We start from the raw sequence: 6,837 nt of genomic DNA on the forward strand, positions 1-6,837 counted from the left end.
AAGCCAAGCTGGGGGCTCGCAATATTTGGAGTAGTGGACGAGCCGGGAGTGCAGGAGGCGAAAGAGGCCGGCATTCTGGCCTTTGTGTCCCTAGTAGCCCGGCGAAGGATCTTGCTAATGTGGAAGGAGGCGAAGCCCCCTAGCGTGGAGGCCTGGATAAATGACATGGCTGGGTTCATAAAGCTGGAGAGGATTAAATTTGCCTTAAGGGGGTCTGCGCAGGGGTTCTACAGGCGGTGGCAACCGTTCCTAGACTATCTCGCGGAACGTTAGAGGAAGTTCGGTCAGCAGCAGCAGCAACCTTGGGGGGGGGGGGGGGGCGGGGGGGGGGAATGGGGGATTGCTTGGGGGGGGATGGAGGAGCAGGAGATAACATGAACGGTGGGGGAAACGGGCACGTGCGGGAGAGAGCCAGTACATAAAGCTATGTAAATATACCATTTTGCCATGTATATATCTTGCTCAGTGCGTTTTCATGTTATTTTGTTACGGGGGGGTGGGGGTGGGGGGGGGGTTATTATTTGTAAGGGGAAAAAATTGTGTTGGTAAAAAACTTTAATAAATATATCTTTAAAAAAAAAAATGAGGGTGAGCCTCGCGCACGATGAGGAAGAGTTTACCCTCCCTAGGGCATCGGCCCACGTCCCTTCCTCAATCTCCTCTCCCAACTCCTCCTCCCACTTAGCTTTCACCTCCACCACCGAGGGCTCTTCCTACTCCTGCATCACCTGGTAAGTTTCCAAGATCTTCCCCACTCCCCCCCCCCCCCACCAAGAGCACCCTGTCTGTACTGTGCGTGGCAGTAGCCGCAGGAATTACACCACCTGCCGTCTGGCAAACGCCCTTACCTGTAAGTACCTAAAGGTGTTCCCCGGGGGGAGCCTCCAGCTCACCCAGGCTCGCGAACTTCCCGTCCACAAACAGGTCTCCCAACCTTCGTAACCCTGCCCTGTGCCACCCCGAAAACCCTCCACCTGTTCTTCCTGGGGCAAACCCGTGATTCCCCCGTAATGGGGTCCACGCCGAGGCCCCAACTTCCCCCTTGTGCTGCCTCCATGCCCCCACATTTTGAGGGCAGCCACCACCACCGGGCTCATGGTATACCTCCTTGGAGGGAGCGGCAGCGGAGCCGTTGCCAGCGCCCCCAGACTCATACCCTCACAGGACGCCGTCTCCAGCCTCTTCCATGCAGCCCCCTCCCCCTCCATCACCCACTTGCGTACCATCGTCGCATTGGTGGCCCAGTAGTACCCACAGAGGTTGGGCAGCGCCAGTCCCCCCTATCTCTACTCCACTCCAGGAACACCCTTCTCACCCTCGGAGTCCCTCGTGCCCACACAACCCCCATTATACTCCTGTTAACCCGCCTGAAAAAAGCCTTCGGGATAAACACGGGGAGGCACTGGAACAGGAACAAAAGCCTTGGGAGCACCGTCATTTTGATTGACTGCACCCTACCCGCCAAGGACAGCGGCAACGCGTCCCACCTCTTGAACTCCTCCTCCATTTGCTCCACCAGCCTTGTAAAATTAAGCCTATGCAGGGCCTCCCAGCTCCTGGCTACCTGGACCCCCAAATACCTGAAGTTCCTCTCCGCCTTTTTTAGTGGGAGCTCGCCAATCCCCCTCTCCTGGTCCCCTGGATGAACTACGAACAGCTCGCTCTTCCCCACGTTGAGCTTGTACCCCGAAAAGTTCCCGGATTCCCTAAGAATCCTCATTACCTCCGGCATTCCTCCCACCAGGTCCGCCACATACAGCAGCAGGTCGTCCGCATAGTGTGACCACCCTATGCTCCTCCCCACCCCACACCAACCCCCTCCAGTTCCTTGACTCCCTCAGTGCCTTGCCAGGGGTTCAATCGCCAGTGCGAAGAGCAGGGGGGACAAGGGACACCCCTGTCTCGTCCCTCGGTGTAACCGAAAGTACTCGGACCTCCTCCTGTTTGTGGCCACACTCGCCATCGGGACCTCATACAACAGCCTAACCCACCTGACAAACCCTTCCCCAAACCCGAACCTCTTCAGCACCTCCCACAGGTACCCGCACTCTACCCTATCGAAGGCTTTCTCAGCGTCCATCGCCACCACTATCTCCGCCTCCCCCTCCCTCGCCGGCATCATGACGACGTTCAAAAGCCTCCGCACACTCGCGTTCAACTGTCTCCCCTTCACAAACCCCGCCTGGTCTTCAGGGATGATCTGCCACACAATCCTCAATCTCGTGGCTAAGACCTTCGCCAGCACCTTGGCATCTACATTTAGCAAGGAAATCGGTCTGTAAGACCCACATTGCAGGGGACCTTGTCCCGCTTCAGGATCAAGGAGATCAGTGCCCGGGACATCGTCGGGGCAATGCCCACCCACCCCCCCCAACCCCCCCCCCCCCCCCCCCCCCCCCCCCCCCCCCCCTCCCTTGCCTCATTAAAGGTCCTGACTAACAGTCCTGACTAACAGGTCCATATAACTTTTATAGAATTCGACCGGGAAACCGTCCGGCCCGGGTGCCTTCCCCGTCTGCATGCTTCCTATCCCTTTGATCAGCTCCTCCAGCCCAATCGGGGCCCCCAATCCCGCCACTAGTCCCTCTTCCACCTTTGGAAACCTCAATTGGTCCAGGAAGCGGCCCATCCCTCCTCCTCCCGGGGGGGCTCGGATCGGTACAATTCCTCGTAGAAGTCCCTGAAGACCCCATTGATGCCAACCCCATTCCGCACCACACTCCCTCCCCGGTCCTTAACTCCCTCGATCTTCCCAGCTGCGTCCTGCTTCCGGAGTTGATGCGCCAGAATCCGGCTTGCCTTTTCCCCATACTCGTAAATCGCCCCCTAGGCCTTCCTCACTGCACCTCCACCTTCCTGGTGGTCACCAGGTCGAATTCGGCCTGGAGGCTACGCCTCTTCCTCAACAATCCTCCCTCGGGCTCCTCCGCATACCTCCTGTCTACCCTCACCATCTCCCCCACCAGCCTCTCCCTCCGCTCCTTGTGGGCCCTAATGGAGATCAGCTCTCCCCTCACCACCGCCTTCAGTGCCTCCCATACCATCCCCACTCGGACCTCCCCATTGTCGTTGGTCTCCAAGTACCTCTCTATACTTCCTCGGACCCGCTCGCTCACCTCCTCGTCCGCCAGCAGCCCCACCTCCAAGTGCCACAACGGGCGCTGGTCCCTCTCCTCCCCCATCTCCAAGTCCACCCAATGCGGGGCATGGTCTGAAATGGTTATTGCCGAATACTCGGTATCCTCTACTCTCACTATCAGCGCCCTACTCAAAATGAAAAAGTCGATTCGGGAATAAGCCTTATGGACATGTGAGAAGAATGAAAATTCCCTAGCCCCCGGCCTTGCAAATCTCCAAGGTCCACCCCTCCCATCTGGTCCATAAACCCCCTCAGCACTCTAGCCGCTGCCGGCTTCCTACCCGTCCTAGACCTGGAGCGATCCAGTGCCGGATCCAGCACCGTGTTAAAGTCTCCCCCCATTATCAGGCCCCCCACTTCCAAGTCTGGGATCCGACCCAACATACGCCGCATAAAACCCACATCGTCCCAGTTCGGGGCATACACATTGACCAGTACCACCATCTCTCCCAGCAACTTACCACTTACCATTATGTACCTACCGCCATTATCTGCCACAATGCTCGACTCCTCGAATTACACCTTCTTTCCCACCAAGATCGCCACCCCTCGATTTTTGGCATCCAGCCCCGAGTGAAACACCTGACCTACCCCCCCTTTCCTCAATCTTACCTGGTCTGCCACCTTCAGGTGTGTCTCCTGAAGCATAACCACACGTGGGCCCGCTTAACCGGCCCATTCAGTCCCCTTACATTCCAGGTTATCAGCCGGATCAGGGGGCTACCCGCGCCCCTCCCCCGTTGACTAGCCATGACCCCCTCCTCGGCCAGCTACGCGCCCACACCCCACCCCTCGAAGAGCCCCCCCCCCACCCCCCGACCAACCCAACCAAAACAGTGCCCAACCCGCCCCAGCCACCCTCACCAACCCAAAAGAGAAAAACACAGAGAAAAAGAAACCCGGAGCAATACAAAGGCCCCCCTCGAAACAAAAATAAACATATCAACCGCAGTCCCCAATCGCCCATCCCGACCCTCAATCTGTGTCCAACTTCTCGGCCTGAACAAAGGTCCACACCTCCTCCGGAGACTCAAAATAATGGTGCCGGTTCTTGTAGGTAACCCAGTCGCGCCGGCTGCAACATGCCAAACTTCACCCCCTTCCTGTGCAGCACCGCCTTCGCTCGATTGTACCCGGCCCTCCTCTTCGCCACCTCCGCACTCCAGTCCTGGTGTATCCGAACCTTCGCGTTCTCCCACCTGCTGCTCCTCTCCTTCTTGGCCCACCTGAGCACACACTCCCAATCAACAAACCGATGGAATCTCACCAGCACCGCCCGCGGAGGCTCGTTAGCCTTGGGCCTCCTCGCCAGCACTCTATGGGCCCCTGGAAGGACCCCGCTCCCATCAGCGAGTTCAACATGATGACCACATAGGCCCCCACGTCCGGCCCCTCCAGCCCCTCCGGGAGGCCCAGAATCCGCAGATTCTTCCGCCTCGACTGATTCTCCATCTCCTCGAACCGCTCCTGCCATTTCTTGTGGAGCCCCTCATGCGCCTCCACCTTTACCACCAGGCCTAAGATCTCGTCTTCATTGTCAGAGTTCTTTTGTCGAGCCTCGCGGATCGCCACCCGCTGGGCTGTCTGTGTCTCCAGCAGCTTTAACAATAGAAGCCTTCATCGGCTCCGCAGGTCCATTTTAATCTCTCTGAAGCAGCGCTGGATACCCTCCTGCTGCTCCTCCGCCCACTGCATCCACGCTTCCTGGTCTCCGCCTGCTGCCATTTTGTCCTTCTTCCCTCGCACCTTCTTCGGGTCCACCACCACCTTTTTTGTCGCCCCGCGCCTGGTTGAAGCCATATACTGACGGGGAGCTGTTATAGACTCCTTCCCACACCGGAAAACATCGAAAAAGTGCCGTTGGGGACCCTGAAAAGAGCCCAAAAGTCCGTTTTAGTGGGAGCCGCCGAATGTGCGACTTTGCTCCGCATAGCCGCAACCAGAAGTCCCCTTTGCTGTACCTTTATGAACACATCTTCCCCATCTAATTCAGACATCTCTATAGAAACTTGGAGCCCTGACTTTGTCTGGTACAATGTAAATGACAGCATCAATCAAGAATAAAGAAGAACGGGTGGCACAGTGGTTAGCACTGCTCCCTCATGGCGCTGAGGACCCGGGTTCAATCCCAGCTCCGGGTCACTGTCCATGTGGAGTTTGCACATTCCCCCTGTGTATGCGTGGGTCTCACCCCCACAACCCAAAAGGACATGCAGGGTAGGTGGATTGGCCACACTAAATTGCCCTTAAATTGGGAAATGTTTTTTTTTAAGAATAAGGAAGAACGGTATTGGTTGGTGGTGGTGGGGAATATCAGTGGAAGGCAACCTCCTCTGTGCAGCCAAGTGTAATCACAAACACAAGAACAACATCTAACAACAGAAACAGACCAGCCTTTACAATTACTTGACCATATTACACCCTCAGTTTGCTTCTGTGACCTTACGGGAGATTAATAAAATGCAACTTTATTGTCCTCCCCGAAATCACAGGTTCCAAAATGCAAGCAGCAATGTTGGCTCATGAGATTTTACTCGCCCACTGCCACTGGGGAACCCTTCCAAAATATTCCCGGATACTGTATTGATGTTTTAGTGTTTGGCTCCTTTTACCTCACTTACAACTGACTCAATCAATAGCATTCCAGGAGAATATTGCTCAATAATCCTTGATAAATTTAATGCTCCATATGCATTAAAAAGAAAAATACATCAAAATTTCACAAATAACCCTGATGAAAGTCTGTGTTCCCACAAGGGCAAATCAGACTAAAGATTAGCTTAAAGATCAGAACTATCTTTTCATTGTGTATTTGCTGCTGTCGTTCTTTTACTCAAATACTAAAATGGAACTCAGCGGGACTCTAAATCATCATATGAAATGAAACAGTCTCTGAAGTCCATTAATCTCATCCAAAGTCACATACAGACACACAAAGCAAATGTGCCTATTTAGTTTTCTTTTCTGATCCTATTTTCAGCATCAAAAATGAGCTGGACTTTGGTGTCTCTGTCGGAAAACTTCAAAGTTGTCATTGTGCCCAATCACATTAAAGTAATGCTCTGCTTGAGAAGCTGTGAACAATTGTGTCTTAGAACATGAACAAAGACATTTTTGAGTCCGCATCAATTCCCAAAAGTATATATTGCTATAGTAGACCATCATCATAGAATAACACAGCACAGAGTCCATTCAGCACATTGTACCTCTTTGGTGCTGCTGTCCAATTAGACCCACTCCCTTCCTCCTCTAGTAATATCCATCTGATATTGATGTCATACTAAATATCATTACGGCTTCTAACAATGACTTAATAAGAGTTTTTAATTGCCATTTCTTCTCCATGCATAGACAGCATAGAATCAAGTGCAGAGCTTACAGATTCTTGCATTCAGATTGCTCAGTTGTGAGTCACAAGTTCTGGAAGATGTAACCTTAGGTTTATTTAGTTCTTTCACCAAAGATTTTGGCAAGACTTGAGCCTCTTAGGCTTACTGAAAGCACTGCTTGAGACAGAAATTGCCACGGTTCAAGTAAGTTTAATAATTATATAGCGTTACGGACAGGAGGGCTTTTAATTTAAAACAGCGCAATCTCTCCTCTCATGTCTGTAAACTGAAAGGTGTTTTAAGTTCTGGTTTTCCCTTTATAATACTTATAATCTTTGGGCGATCTGATCCTGTAATAATCTCAGAGGA

The sequence above is a fragment of the Scyliorhinus torazame genome, chromosome 12 (assembly GCF_047496885.1).
Source record: "Scyliorhinus torazame isolate Kashiwa2021f chromosome 12, sScyTor2.1, whole genome shotgun sequence".
NCBI classification, from domain to species: Eukaryota; Metazoa; Chordata; class Chondrichthyes; order Carcharhiniformes; family Scyliorhinidae; genus Scyliorhinus; species Scyliorhinus torazame.